The sequence below is a fragment of the Miscanthus floridulus genome, chromosome 5 (assembly GCF_019320115.1).
Source record: "Miscanthus floridulus cultivar M001 chromosome 5, ASM1932011v1, whole genome shotgun sequence".
Lineage (NCBI taxonomy): Eukaryota > Viridiplantae > Streptophyta > Magnoliopsida > Poales > Poaceae > Miscanthus > Miscanthus floridulus.
The window spans coordinates 98,275,849-98,292,339 of record NC_089584.1 but is presented as its reverse complement, the minus strand read 5'-3'; the positions used below and the strand labels follow the sequence as shown (position 1 = coordinate 98,292,339).

General features: G+C 46.3%; 1 long non-coding RNA gene across 1 annotated transcript; it reads right to left on the bottom strand.

The window, feature by feature from the left end:
- Positions 1-1,805: 1,805 nt before the first annotated feature.
- Positions 1,806-3,741, bottom strand: LOC136452728 (uncharacterized). Its single transcript, XR_010758889.1, has 4 exons — positions 3,380-3,741; positions 2,285-2,426; positions 2,114-2,204; positions 1,806-1,957 (listed from the first exon to the last, which is right to left on the bottom strand). It is a non-coding gene; the product is annotated as an uncharacterized lncRNA (long non-coding RNA).
- Positions 3,742-16,491: the final 12,750 nt, after the last annotated feature.

Sequence of the window (16,491 nt, the reverse complement as noted above, 5' to 3'; positions counted from 1 at the left end):
GCCTGCTTCTCTCTCTACGCTTTCTCTTTCGCCGCTCTCCTCTCCTCTCAGCGCAGCCACAGCGAGACACCGAGAGCGAGCGAAAGCGGTGGAGCGAGGTAGCCATGGCACCGTCGCTGGCCCCCTCGTCGGTGCGCGTGCTCCCCAACGAGTGAGTGCGCCGCCGTCGAGCGGCCTAGCCGCGGCGCCCCCTTGGCCGAGCCCGATGAAACGCTACCCCGGCTCGGCCCTTCTTCTCCCGTGCCGACGAAGGGCCATCCCGACGCACGGCGAGGTAGGTCCGATCCTCTTTTCCCCTTCTCCGATTTGGATCTTCTTCTCTTTTTCGAACTGGTGTGGGGAATTAGGGTTTGGATCTAGGGTTCCTTTTCTTCTTCCCCTTCGGATTTGAGTTGTTCTTCTCTTTTCCGAACTAGTGTGGGGAATTAGGGTTTGTTCTATTCGTTTCAACTCATTCATTTGATTCTTTTTCTTTTCTATTTGTACCGAATCACCCTTTTCCCCTTCCTCGTCGTGAGTTAGGGTTAGGGTTCTTTTGAACCGATTCGGTTTTGTCTTGGTTTTGATTCAAGATCTTCGAGATAGGCCCCTTCCCCTCTTGCCTTTCTTCTCTTTAGATCTTCTTTCTTTTCTTTTCGAAGTTCATCCGAATCGGGATCTAGGATTAGGGTTCGGGTTCCGACCCCTGTTCTTCTTCTTTCTTTGGATTTCCTTTCTTTTCTTTGATTTCTTTTCTTTTCGGAGTTCATCCGAATCGGTTCCCTTCCCCTTCTTCAGCGAGTTAGGGTTAGGGTTCGATTGAACCTTTTCTTTTGATTTCTTTTCACGGTTTTGATTCCGATTGGGATGAGGATGGGTTAGTTCATCCGAATCGGGTTCACTGTTGTTCTTCCCCACGGTCTGTTCTTCTTCCTCACGGTTTTTCGTGGGTTAGGGTTCGGCTTCGTGAGCCGATGGCCCTTCCTCTTCACCCAGTTAGGGTTAGGGTTGGGGAACCACTGTTCTTCTTTCCTTTTACTCCTTTCCTCAGATCCGAACTGGATCTGTTCTGTTCTTGCCGTGCGCCGGTAAGAACGGTGGTGCGGCATCTTTTCCCGCGCGGTGGCAGTGGTGACCGGGGTTCCAGTGACGTCTGCCACCCCCGGTCCCTTTTCTCTTTGCTTTTACCCGGTTAGGGTTAGAGTTTCAATCCGAAATGGATTTAACCCATGTTCTTTCTTTTCTATGCTCTACCCGATACGTCCTTGGCTTTGATACCATTGTAGGATCACGGTGGACCTCTAGACCATAGATTCGGAGTAGAGCCTCTACTAGATGGGGAAAACAGTTGGTGTACCTTCGTATGGGTCATCCTTTTGGTACATGGCCACCGGCGTCGTGGCAGCTCCGGCGTAGACGCCGATACTGCGGCGTTGTAGGCATCGTGGTGGCGATGCCGTGGATGTCCAGTGGCGACCGTGGTGACACTACAGAGGCGGCGGCGGTGTGGTGGGGCATCCCGTCGCTGGCAGCACACTGTAGATCGGATTAGGTTTCTATCAGTGGATCACGGCGGCTCCGACCAACCTCGTTACTCGAGCCGTGATCCCCACCAATCTTTATATGTGTTGTGCGACAGGGGCCCATCAACCTATTAGGGATAGGCGCCCCCGATCAGGACGCCTATTGGTGGAGATCAACTAACAAAGAGGTCTTTCTAATAGCATGAAAAGTTGAAATGTTGTCACTGGGATGGAGAGAGCTAGTCACCACTTATGCTACATCAATCAGTAGCACTGGATACTACTTTCACAACAGAAGTTTGTCTCTGAAGTTTAAGTGAGTCATCGTTTCTCATTTGTATAATTAATTGGCACATATTTCTAGTGATACTTGAACTAAACAGAATGCTGCATCGCACCCATATCACAGAAATCGCATCAGGGTGCTTCTTCTTCAGATCATCAAGAACGACCACCTGCAAAAAAATGAACTCTCAAACAAAAAGTAAACTACAGTTCCACACTGCACTGCAGAGTTGAAATGTGCAGTTGCCGACATGCACATTTCATCAAACAGCATTTCTGAGCTGCAGCAATCAGAAAAGGATACGCAACCAGTTAAGGAACCTCACCGCTGCTTTTCCACACCCGCGGGGACTGAGGAGGAGGACGGAGTTATTGCAGGCCACGGAGACGGAGCTGGCGACAAGGTACTTCAGCTTGCTGCCCAGCACAAAAGTTGGCAGATTAGCAAATTGTTTCCAGCAAGCCATGCAGGCGGAATGGGTACCGATTCGGCTCACCTGTAATTGGTGTCTGGGAGGACCTGAGGGCGGAGTGGACGAAGGCTGGGTTGCAGAGCCGGCCCCGAAGCACGGCCTGTGCTTGGCTCGGCACGGACACCGCCGCCACCATAGTGGCAGATGATTCGCTTTTAGGGTGGGCCTAGGATTTTGAAGTTGGGAATTCAAAATGTGAAGGGCTGTTTGGATTTTTTTTATATATAGTCTATAGCCTAATATTTAGCATGTATAATACAACATAAGAGTAAATGTAAAATATATAGCAGATATAACACATAATTGAGCACACATTGACCCGTTCGCTTCGCTGAAAAACAAGTCGAAACACTGTTCCGGCTGATTTGTTGTGAGAGAAAAACATTGTTCCGGCTGAAAAAAAACAAGCTACAAGCTAAAAAGACGAATTATAAGATAAGCGAACAGGGACATTCATAGAATTGAGCTAAAAATTAGTTGTACCACATCTCCACATAATAGTAAATGTATAATATATAGCACATGATTGAGCACACATTCATAGAATTGAGCTGAAAACCAGTAGTACCACTTCTCTTCGCCTTTATGTTTGAGATCTAAAATCAAATTAGGACCCTTTGAACTGAATTCATTCTAACAATTACAATTTAAGCATAGATTAATTAAACTAATATAGTTATATATAGAATATATTTGTATATTTATTGTTAGGCATACAAGGGACATACTTATATGTTGTATTTCTATTGTAAGAAAGTAAGTTAAAGAGTGTACTATAAGTTGGAGAATAGAATTATAGCATAGCGATCTATAGAATCCATTTTTATCTCCCACCCTATGAATTTAAGATAGGCTTATTTGTAAGCTTGGGAATGTAATGGAATGTCAAATTCCAGTCAAATAGCCTAATCCATTAGGTAGATTTTAATTCCTCCAAAATAAAGGGATCCAAACGGCTCCAATTGCATTCGCAAGAACAAATCCCTAACCAATAATAATGAATCACACACCAATTTCACGATACACAATCCCTAATCTCAAATTTACAGTCCAGTGCTCACTGTCCAAACCCTAGTGTATAAGATTTGGGAGAGCTCAGAACATCAAAAGGACACTCACTGGTCCAGGGGAGCTGGCGGGCTGCTCTGCAGCTTGGCGCACCCGGCGGCCGTCTCCGGCGGCGCGCAACCTGCTCGGTCGGCACCTCAGCGGCTCAGCCACGCGGGGCGGGGCGCAGCGCCGCAGTGGGAGTGCCGCAGAAGCTCGGCGACGGCGACCAGCGCCAGGCCCAGGCGGGGCGGCGGCAGGCGGGGTGCCGGCGCTCGGGGGCGGCGCCGCTCGCGGTCGTGGAGTCCGCAATGGCGCGGTCCGCCTCACGGTCGAATGTCGCGGCCTCGGGGGCGGGGCAGGTCTCGCGCTGGGCTCGGGAGGCAGCTAGGAGAAGGGATTTTGGATCGGGAGATCGGGAGGGAGAAGCAGAGTCCGACCGACGGGAGCAGCCGGAGGAGAGCGATGCGCGGCAGAGGAGAAATATTGAGCTATTAATTAGGCCGGGCCATCGGGGTAAAGGAGGGAGAGAGCGTAGAAAGTGTTCCGAACCATTGGGCCCAATCATTTTTGTGTAATTTTCCTTTTGTGCGGTGCGCTCGGATGGGCTGGATGACTGGATCTCGCGGAAGGTACTGGACGAGGCCGCAGGCCGTAGCTGACGGTGGATAATAGAGGCCCCGGCTATTGGGTACAGTAAGTAGTCCGGTACTGACTGCCACGGCCCATGGTGCTGCACTATACACCTCCTGACTGTGTAGTCCGTGCGAGCGTACTGGTAGAGGGGTCGACAGACGAGGTTATCGTGCAGGCTGCCTGAGATGACAGCGACGAGGGCTTTGCATCTTCGCAGGCAACGAGGAACAAGCCGGTCGGCAGCAGGAGTAGGGCCTTGTCTAGATCACCTCCAAATTCCAAGTTTTTTCACTCTCTCTCCATCACATCAATTTTTAGCCGTTTGTATAGAGCATTAAATGTAGGTAAAAAAAATAACTAATTGCACATTTTAGTTGGAAATCACGAGATGAATCTTTTAAGCTTAGTTGATCCACGATTGGACAATATTTACCAAATAAGACGAAAACGCTACTATTCATCGGATTGCAATTTTTTGCAATCTAAACGTGACCTAGTACTCACAAGCACAAGCGGCAGGAGATGCAGGCAGAGCAGACGGAAAGGCTTGGATTTGACCGGATATAATCGTATAAATATACAATTTCCAATACAAGGGTTCATTTGAAACGCACGAATTTCCACATGATTTATACAGAATTTTTTTTAAAAATAGTTTAATTTAACAGGAAAATATAGAAATAGAGAGAGAAAAAAACCCGTGAACACGCCTAAACGTACTCCTACATCTCGCTGGTAATATTCAAGCATTTTTAAATTTGATCAAGTATAGAGAATAGTATTAAAATTTGTATATTCAAATAAATTTATTATAAAATATATATTTCACTATCAATCTGATGATATAGATATTTATTACGCATCGTAAATATAACTATTTTTAGAATTTTTTGGTTAAATTTAAAATTCTATTTTTTCAACTAACTAGAGGTGCGATTATTTTGGGAAAATGTGTATAATGCTGGAGGAGAATTCTAACTTTTCTTTTTCTTTTTCGCTGCATACTACTCCTATGAGAGACGGCCTATAGGATGGACATACTCCCTCCATCTAGGAAAACATGTAACTCTAGCACAATATTATGTTTTAGTATATCGTATTTGACCAATTATAGATAAAAAAATTATAAATATTTATAACATCAAAGAAATATCATTAGATTAAATATGGAATATATTTTCATAATAAATTAATTTAGAGTCATAAATATGAATATTATTCGTTAAAAATTTGGGCCTTGTTTAGATTACCTCAAAGTTCCAAGTTTTTTCACTCTCTCTGCATCACATCAATTTTTGGACGCATGTATACATGGAGCATTAAATGTAGGTAAAAAAAGTAACTAATTGCACAATTTGGTTGTAAATCATGAGACGAATCTTTTGAGCCTAGTTAGTCCATGATCGAACAAAGTTTGTCAAATACAAACGAAATATGCTACAGTATCTAGATTGCAAAAATTTACAATCTAAACAAGGCCTTGGTCAAACATGAACAACACTAGGCACGCAATCTATAGTATTTTTTTACAGAGGAGTACTGTGCGAGCTCAGTACATGAGCCATTCTGATTTGGTGCAGCTGCTATACTGACATGTACTAGTAGTAGACTGGTAGCAGCCTAGTAGGAGTAGTATAGTGGCAGTAGGCTATAGCTACTGGGTCCATCGTGACGCCTGTTACACCCCAAATTCATAAAAAATGTTAAAGTACCTATCACATCGAATGTTTGTGGCCCGTGCATGAAGCATTAAATGTAGACAAAAAAAACTAATTGCACAATTTGGTAGAAAATTACGAGACGAACGTTTTGAGCCTAATTAGTCTATGATTGAACACTGATTACCAAATAAAAATGAAAGTGCTACAGTAACCCCAAATTCCAACTTTCTCAGATTAAACACGCCCTCAAATGGACGTTGTCGATCGGTGGTTATTTCAACCATTGTACGTGGCGTCCGTTCCAACGAAAAAAAGGTGAGGCGCCACCAGCCCACCAGCCGCCGCGGTCGTGGAACGGATGCGCTGCGACTGCGAGCACATGGCGTGCACGCCGACCGAAAACCGAAAGGAAGAAAGACTCTCCCTGTCTCCCAGTCCCAGAGTGCGCGTGCGGGGGCTCTCACTGGCGGGGGCCCGACGCCGCACGCGCCGCGCCCTCGCTGCGGCCTGCCCCGCCGTGTCGAGTGTCGACTGTCGATGCCGGATTTCTGATTGGGCGGTCAAGCGTTGAGTGCTCAATGATTGACTTCGTTACCAGCTTCGGTATTAGGGCAGGTCTCCATCTTCTTTTGAGAAAGTTCCTTAGACAAACAATTAGCACTGTAGAAGAGAGGAATTTGACGAACAGTGTTGTATTGCATCTCGATGCTGAGCTTAAATACATGTTACATCCGTGTGCACTAGCAGCACACGAACGGGGTTGTCGGCGACCTCTAACTAACACAGTCAAACCTGTATGGCCCTGTTCGCTTCTCTTATAATTCGTTTTTCTCAGCTTGTTTTTTCAACCGGAACAGTGTTTTCTCTCACACCAAATTAGTCGGAACAATGTTTCGGCGTGTTTTTTCAGCGAAGCGAACGGGCCTATGTCACTCAACCCCTCCGCTCACGACGTCGTTGGAACGACACACAGACCGAAACAGAAAGCCTGGAATGTTGAAGTCGGCAGGCCCTTAGTCATCACGTCGTCGGCATATTGCTCACCAGTAGGCACTTGAACAATGCAGAGATCATCCAGCCGCTCGGACGAAGTGGATGTATGTGCTTGGTCCTTTTTGTGGTGCGCCGGGTTTGCCAACATGTATATGGTAGAGACTGACGCCGCAATTGAGTTCACTAAGAAGCTGACGAAGCCAGATAGACTCAGCAGCAGCATTGGCGACGACGCGATATTTGGCCTCCACGCTTGAACGGGGGACCGTGGGCTGTGGCTTGGAGGACCAGGAGACCAGCGCATCTCCCAGGAACACGCAGAAGCTCGACGTTGAGCGCCTGGTGTCCTAGAACCTCGCCTAATCAGCGTCTGAGTACGCCGTAACAGCGAGGTCTGCATAAATTCGGATCAAATTGGATTTAAATTGGTGATTTTGGGTTGAATCAGAAAAAATCAACCTTGGGGGCTTGGGCTATATATGACCGTACGAGGTCTGGCAAAAACGGCCTAGACCGGTTTTAGATGGGTGTGGTTGGTCGAGGCTAGAGAAACCGGCCTGAGGCGGCTCTGGCAGGCTGGTTTTCGATGGGTGGTTGGTCAAGGCTGGAGAAACCGGCTTGAGGCGGCTCTAGCTATTTACGAATCCAATTCGATGGGAACTCATCCGATTTCGTGAGAAACTTGTAGGCCCTTGGATGATCAAACCCTCACCGATGTGTTACCGGAATCCGCATCAAATGTTCTACAACTTATTTGGGAAGGCATGGGGTATGAATGCGTGTTGGTGCCATGATGGATCAACCAGTGGCTGCTTAACGTAGTGGCTGCTTAACGTAGAGAGGACGATCTTAGCCAAACAAATAAACAAAACTGTTTAAAATAAAGTAAAAAATAAATGAATGTAAAAAGCTAGTTATCCAAGCTATTTATGCAGACTACTTTAGCTGGATGTTTGTAGAGTTTAATAGACAATAGTTGTATATGGATATGGATATGCATCCTTAGTTGATGCAGTATACTTCATCCGTCTAAAAACAAATAAATGGGACCTACTGCTTATAAACAGCTCATAAAAAGAAAGACGATTTTGTTGATTCCAAGTGAGAACTTGTGGGGAAAAGGAATCCTATCGCGCTCGCATGCATGTCTGCCGACGCGAAACCAATGCAATCTGGCAAAAGAAACAAAGGGTAAAATGTTCCCGTGGCCGGACAGGAAGTACACATATATTCCGAGCAGGGTCCTTTTGCAGCAAAAAAGCAGCTGCGTTTCTTGACTCCTCGGCTCCCCGCCGGCCGTCGTCCCTTCCGAAAGCGGCCATCATTCTGGTACACACAAACAGGCCACGGGGCACTACCGGCGTTTTGCGAGCACACTCGGGCACAAGGCCACAAGGCACAAGCCACCAAGCAAAGTCAGCCGGCGAGGCACATGCGGGACGGGCAACGGGGCAAGTGCTGTAGAATCCGAGGATCCATCTCTTCTTGAAATGAAACAACGTGTAGCTTTCCCGAATATCGGAGTGAAAAAACTATTGATTTGCTCCACTGCTAGATCACAGATGTATAATCTACTTCTTCTGCGAAGGGAATAGGGTCATATTAATTCGACGTAGTACATCCCTAAGTTGCGCATAAAAATCTAAAATAAAAAAGATATAATATTCTATCAAATTCTTCTATCAACTTCTTGTCTAGTGGCTTTTCTCATAACAAAGTTTCGTTAAACATCGGAGCCAAAATACAGTCCTCATGTCGAATCCAATGATCAACCCAAAACATTGGACATGCAGCAAGACCCAACGTTCCAGAACCAATCTAAAACGCATTTGAAATGATGGAAGAATATCAACCGTTGCATAGGTTGTAGATTCGTCACCTCCCACTCCTCATGTATACCTGATTTCCTCTCCACAACCATTGACGATATGATGAGATTTATGAGACAGAGTTAGTATCCTCGTGGGGAGTGCCCAAGAGCACGTCTGCCACAGTAGATAACGGCCACAAATTGACCCCATGCCGATGAAATCGACACCTACAATGGTGACTTCATCATGACAATCATCGAAGTCATCGCAGGTAGCATGATCCCAACCAAAAAAATATTTGATTTCGTCGATAGATTTGTTTGGGCTAAACCCTAAACAAACTAAACTAAAAAAAAACTATAATAAAAGCGAGATGGGTCCCTTCTCTTTCTTGACATCGACAGATCAACTTACCAAAGAGGAAGGGGGAGAAGGGCCCTAGATGATGGCAGTTGCGAGAGGAGGGAAAGGGCCAGCGGCGTCAGTCTTAATGATGAGTTTCATGACGTTGTTATCAATAACATCACATCAACTTTTGTGTTGGTAACTATGACAACGGGTTTCATTCCGATGAAATTCTATAAAATTCTCTCTCTCCATAACCTGACGAGACTAGACGACTAAAGGCCCCGTAAAACCACTAAGCTACAGGTCCGTTTGCAAATTAAAACAATAGTACCTATTTGTAGTTTCGGTGAGAGAACTTACAACTCTATAACATGGAAAAAAAAATAGCGGGCTATAGCGGCTGGAGAGACTTGACGCTAAGCTATTCCTATATGTGACGTTATGCCAACTTTGACCGCTATTGTGCGCTATAGCGCCGCTAAGTTGCATAGCTTTAACGTTCAAACAGAGGTGCTATTTCAGATTTTGCCAACAGGTCGTATCAGTGAGAATTTAATTAATATTTCCTACTTATCATTTTCTACTAATTTGATATTTTGGACAATTAAACACCGGAGTTTCATGAACCATGTTGTAATGTCATATTGATAATGTTACCTAGATTTGTGGAACTTTAGAAATATATGTGTTCATCGAATTTCATATTTGCCATAATTTTTTTTACATCAATTACCGGTGTTTTTCATGTTTTTTTTATAAAACACTATCTGTCGTATCACCGCTATAGCTTCATAGCTGCTGAAAAAAAAAGTTACGGCTATGTCCAATAGCATGCTATTTAAAACCTTTGCTCTATAGTAGAGCGCATCTCGCTGTGATGGCGCAGTGATGCTGCAGAATGCCTCGTCAGCTCTTCTACAAACTCACGTACGGTTGCTTTCGGAATTCAGATGTCCATTCTATTATTGGGGCGCGTTTAGTTCGTGCCCGGATTCGGCGCCGCCCGAATCTGGGGCACTGTAGCGGTACTGTTAAGCACTGTAGCGTTTTGTTTGTATTTGATGATAATTGTCCCATCGTTGACTAATTAGGCTTAAAACGTTCGTCTCGTAAAGTACAACTAAATTGTGCAATTAGTTTTTGATTTCATCAACATTTAATACTCCATATATGTACCGCAAGTTTGATGTGACGAGGAATCTTCTTTTTACATAGTGTCAAATTCTGGAAAATGAGGGAACTAAACAAGGGCTTGGTCTTCTTTCATGTGTCATGAGACAGAAACGCATGCATGCTTGTTCTCTGAACACGCAGAGAATATTTCCCTGCATAAGTACACGCGCGCTGCAGCATCGGTGTTTGCGTGCGAGCATGCATATGAACATCCTTCTCTTGCTTGATTGCTGCAAAGTGACATGGCCTTGCCTGCTGAGCCTCCACTGGTTCATGCCTTCGCTTTGCTTCTGCAGCGTTTGTCACACTGCCTCACTGGCATCTATATTCTCCTTTTCACTACACATCGTTGCTTATTTTCTGTTGGAAAAAAGAAAAACAAAGTAGATTAACCATATACTGATCATACATACAACAGGCACCAGTTGTAGCATTCGGCTTTGCAATATGTTGGAGGAAAAAACAAGTAATGTATGGACAAATTGAAAGATATGTAATTAATGCAGCATTCGCTCTTCATCGACATCTCTTGAACCTTGCATGCATGTGATCGACATGTGAGATCGATGAGGAATTACATCAACCCTTGCCAATGTTGGTAATAGTAACAACTAGTAACAAGTGTATGTACGTTTCTCTCCAATGATAGCGGCATGATATGAAGCACCGGCAAATAAACAATCAGCCTGTTTGCTTGCTCGTGAACGATCGTAAATTTTCAGTCGGAAACAGTGTTTTTCTCTCACACCAAACCAGCCAGCAGTAAATAATCTACGATCGTTTACGGCCTCCCGAACAGGCTGAATGGCGCCCTTTCTCTTCTATCATGGGGTGAATCCTATCCTATATCTACAACACGCACACCAAAAAAATGTGCACCTTTGGGAAAGCAAGCAGCTATATATAGCCAGCTAGGCAAGGTCGTTGTAAAATACGGAGTACAAGAGTAAGAACTGCTCCTCTGACCAGCTGCTACAATATGGATGAAAGGTCCTAATATGGCTAGAGGGGGGTAAATAGCATATTTAAAAATCTACAAATCAACTAGAGCAATTTGATTAGTATGATAAATAGCGTAATGCAAACTTGCTCTAGCTCTACAAGGGTTGCAAGCCACCTATCCAACAATTCTAGTTGCAATGATTACTTAGGCACACAAACTTGCTATGTAATTACTCACTAAGAGCTCTCAACCTTGCTACTCTAAAGAGCTCAACTAGATGAATATAAATAATAAAGTAAGCTCTCAATTCTAATTACACTAAAGAGCTTGTGTCAACTAGTTTGCAAGAATGTAAATAAGTGAGTAAGGTGATTATACCGATGTGTAGGGGATGAACCAATCACAAGATGAATATATAGCCAATCACCGGGAGAATGCCAAAGACAAGAGACAATCGATTTTCTCCAGAGGTTCATGTATTTGCCAACACGCTACGTCCCCGTTGTGTCGACCAACACTTGGTGGTTCGGCGGCTAAGAGGTGTTTCACAAACCTCGTCCACACGATAGGACACCGCAAGAACCGACCCACAAGTGAGGTAACTCAATGACACAAGCAATTTACTAGAGTTACCTTTCGGCACTCCGCTGGGAAAGGTACAACTCCCCTTACAATCACCGAAGGCGGCCACGAACAATCACCAACTCGTGTCGATCCTCCACCGCTGCTCCAACCGTTTAGGTGGTGGCAACCACCTAGAGTAACAAGCGAAATCCGCAGCGCAACACGAATACCAAGTGCCTCTAGATGCAATCACTCAAGCAATGCACTTGGATTCTCTCCCAATCTCACAAAGATGATGAATCAATGATGGAGATGAGTGGGAGGACTTTGCCTAAGCTCACAAGGTTGCTATGTCAATAAAAATGTGCAAGAGAGTCCCCTTGAGCCGGCCATGGGGCTATAAATAGAGCCACAATCAAATAGAGCCGTTATACCCCTTCACTGGGCAAAATACGCTCTGACCGGACGCTCCGGTCATACTGACCGGACCCTGGACACAGCGTCCGGTCCACAGATGTAAGCCACGTGTCATTCTGAGTTAAACTTGAGCCGACAGATCACAACGGCTATTAACTGACCGGACGCTCTGGCAAAACTGACCGGATGCTGAACCACCAGCGTCCGGTCATTTACAGTAAGGGTCCAAATTCGGTTTTCTTCGATCGGACGCGTCCGGTCCACCTTGACCGGACACAGACTAGCGTCCGGTGCTAAACCCTAGTCACTGTGTCGCCATGTCAGTTTGACCGAACGTAGAAACCAGCGTCCGATGCATCTCAGGTCCAGCGTCCGGTCAGTTGACCGACGTCAGCATCTTCGCAATCAACTCGTTTTCACTTCTAACTTCTTCACCCTTGCTCCAATGAGCCAACCACAAGAATTTGCATCCGGCGCAATAGAAAATAGGCGTTCCATTTTCCCCGAACCCATCTCAACCCTTCAAACACCACCTCCTATGTAGATGTGCCAACACTACCAAGTGTATCACCTTGTGCACAAGTGTTAGCATATTTTCACAAACATTTTCAAGGGTGTTAGCACTCCACTAGATCCTAAATGCATATGCAATGAGTTAGAGCATCTAGTGGCACTTTGATAACCGCATTCCGATACGAGTTTCACTCCTCTTAATAGTACGGCTATCTATCCTAAATGTGATCACACTCACTAAGTGTCTTGATCACTAAAACAAAATGACTCGTACATTTTATACCTTTGCCTTGAGCCTTTTGTTTTTCTCTTTCTTCTTTTAAGCATTTGACCATCACCATGCCATCACCATTGTCATGATCTTCGCCATTGCTTCATCACTTGGAGTAGTGCTACCTATCTCATAATCATCTTGATAAACTAGGTTAGTACTTAGAGTTTCATCAATTAACCAAAACCAAACTAGAGCTTTCAATGGAGCACTAAAAAGTATCTACCCTTAAGTTTGGGACAATAAAAGTATTTACCCTTAGGCCTTGTTTAGATTGCAAGTTTTTTCACTCTCTCTCCATCACATCAAATCTTTGGATACATGTATGGAGTATTAAATATAGATAAAAAAAACCTAATTACATAGTTTGATTGTAAATTACGAGACGAATCTTTTAAGCCTAGTTAGACCATGATTGAACAATAATTATCAAATACAAACAAAAGTGCTACAGTATCAAATACTGATTCATAATCTCAATCTAAACCAGGCCTTACCCTGCAACCTGCAAAGCAGAGAGGAAAGTGAGCTAAGGGCGTCCTCAACAAGCAGAGCCAAATCGCTGGCTCAGTGAAGATAAACAAATATAAAAGCTGCCAGTCCAGCAGCACAGGCGGGAGTGGGTCAGCAAGCCAGCGACAGAAGATTTACTGGGAAGTGTGCGAGCTAGGCGATGAACTCGTTGCTAGCGACTATGTTCGGCCGGTATTAATGCTGATAAGCTGATTGAAACTGTTGTTGTGAAAGAAAAATACTGTAAATTTTAGCTGATAAGCCGGCTGATAAGTTTAAACAAATAGGAGTGGTTTTTGGTGACGCCCTAAAGCGAGTGAAGCTTTTTCCACATTCATGGCCAAGTGAGTGACGGGCTGAGAGGGAGGGTGGCGTCGGCGTGCACATGCACACGGAACTAAAACCAGCTTTCGATTCTATATATAATATACTACTAGCTCTCAAATGGTCCTGCTTAAACAAGCCCATTTGCTAATTGATAAGTCTGCTACGGCTAAGTGCGCCCCCTGGGTCCTGGGCTCCTGGCTGTCTGGACAGACTGCTTATTTATTCAGCATGTTCGTTTATTGATTTTAATCAGGACTTATCAATCAAAATCAGACTCATCCAGAAACCAAGCTTTGTTAACTCCATCGAGGATCGAGGAGAGTACATACATATCTAGGCATAGCCTGCTGTAGTGCTGTGCCGAGGCATGGGTAGACGACGTACTTTACACTTTCCAGCTAGGCTAGGCTAGTTCCGGGTTGAACGGCCCACTAGCGACGATGATTCTTTTTCCCCCATAAAACGATGTTGGAATTTCAGTATTATATTAAACGGCGTTAGTTATATGAGAATAATTTCTATACCCAAACCAGATCGATCATTAATTTGTTGAATACATACGATGGAAAACTCAGAAAGTAATTATTGTTGTCACGTGACAGCTTAACTAAATTATATATTGTCATATTCCTCTATTGCTATCAAAGGAGCCAGCGAAATTATCAAATTAAAGTGTTAAAACTAGAGGCAGTGTTAGATTTGTCTCCTCCTTCATCCCCGAGCGCCCCCCCAGCGGGCGACTAGGGGGCAGCTGTGCCGCTGCCCTAGGGCCTCTTTCTCCGGCTCCCCTCCAGCCGCTGTCGCCGCCCTCTGGCGTGCGGCGGCGGCTCCAAAAAAAAAAGGACGTCATCCGCTTCTCAATCTCCCACCTCCTCTCCTCCACCTCTCCTTCCCTACCTCTGCTACTCCAGCGGGCGGGCTGGCTGGCGGGACGAATCCGGGCATCCCTGGGCTGGATCCGGCCTCCTCTACCCTAGATCTGTCACGACGGTGGGTGTGGCCGCGGGCTCTACCTCCTGTGCGCGGAAAGGCGACCTCATCATGGGTGCCTTGTGGCGGGCAGCTAAATTTGGCCTAGTGGTCGGCGGCTTGTGCCCTGGACGGTAGCTTTGGCTGCCTACGGGCGGGGACGGCGGTGGCTGGGCCGGGACGCCCGCTCGCCCGCCTCGGCTGATTTGGCGCCAAGGCCAGATCCGGGGCGGCAGTTGCCTGTAGGGGCCGACGGCAGCGGCTTGATCGGGTATAGGGCGACGTGCGGCGACGGCGGCCATGGCCGCGTCTCCTGCGGGGCCACCGGTTGCTGTCCTGCGGCTTCGTCAGGCCTGTGCGCCGGCCTCCTGTTGTGGTCGGCCTGCCAAGGCTGCGACATCCTCCCCCAACCGGTCGGTGCTGGCCTCTACTGGGGCTAGGCTCCCCCTACGGCTGCCTGGGGCCTGCTCTTGTGTATGCTGCTGGCGTGGGGTGGCCTCCTCCTGCCCGTCTACTGTTGAGTAGTATCTGGGTGAAAACCCTGCCCAGCTGCTTGCTATGGGCCAACGACGGTGTCACGGTCTGCGTCATGTCCTTCTTAGAGGCGTTGTCGTAGTTACTACTCGTCACGAGCGATGGGGCAGATTCTTGGACGAAAGTCCTCGTGCACTGCTTCCAACATTGATGGCAGCTACGGATGTCATTCCCTTCTTGAAGGTCTTGTTGGAGCATGTCTGCCATGCTATCCTCTCGCTGGAGTGTCTCTGTGTTGTGCCTGTGTATGCCCAACTTGCTCTTCACTTTGGTATGTCCAATGTGTCCAGTGTTGTCGCCGTTGTTTTCTTCGCAGCGGATGCTTGGCCGCTCGCGCTCTCCTCGACGGATGCTTTGTCGTCGTTGCTCCTTGGGCGATGCTTTGCTGCTGTTGTCGCCCCGGTCTCCTCACTTTGGCAGAAGCTTTGCTGCTGAGTGTGTGATGGCCCTCTCCTTAACGGATGCTTTGTCGTCGTTGCTCCTTGGCGGATGCTTTGCCACCATTATCGCCTCGGTCTCCTCACTTTGGCAGAAGCTTGCCGCTAAGTGCGTGATGGCCCACTCCTTGTAGATGCTTTGCCGCTTCGGGTCGTCTTTGGCGGATGCTTTGCTGCCGTGCTGTGGTTCCAGCGCATGCTTGGCCGTTGTGGTCTCTCTTCTCTAGCGGATGCTTTGTCGTTGTTTCGCACCGGCTTCTCTTGCGGATGCTTTGCCGCCGAGATCGGTTGGTCTTCGCCTTTGCAGTTTACCTTCACTGTCGACTTCCAATGTGTTGTTATCTTCATGTAATGGGCGCAGTCAGGTTAGGAGTTGAGGTGGACTGTACCGCCCTCGTGTATTCTTGCTGTTCGTTTGTGTCTGTGGGATTTTGTTGGTAATCCATGAATTACCTGCAAGTCCTGTGTAACCTTAAAACTCTACTTCCGCTTAACGAAAAACGTGCCCTAGATTACGATTGCGAAAAAAAGAAATTATCAAATTAAGGGGCTGAATTAACACGGAGGCAACCAACAAGCAACCAATGTAGACATGCATTCACTTGAAGCCAATGCAAATGCCTCTCAATTCTCATGTCGTTTTCTCCCTCATGTGTACATGGTCAATTTTTCTGCCCTTGAGGACATGTGCCCTCACGTTGTGAACCATTAGATTCGCACTAGGCACACATTTTAGTGTGAATCCAACGGTTCACGATACGAGGGCACGTGCCCTTGAGGGCAAACTTTACTTTCATTCGATTCTTTCACATGTGATGTACTGTAGTAACATACAGTATGTGTAAAACATACGGAGTATGCCGAAAAAACGGGATAGCGAGTGATACTCTACTCCTCACCCTTTGCACTAGCAGGAGGCTCCACCGCTCCACGAGCAGCGTAGAGAATGGGCATTTTTCGCTGACCCCAAGGTGTCTCGGAGCTCGTGTCGATGCGTACGTCTTGCATTTCCCCACAAACATGCCTCCCCATCACCCTCCGTGAATTCCCATCAGTCTGTGGGCCTGCACACAC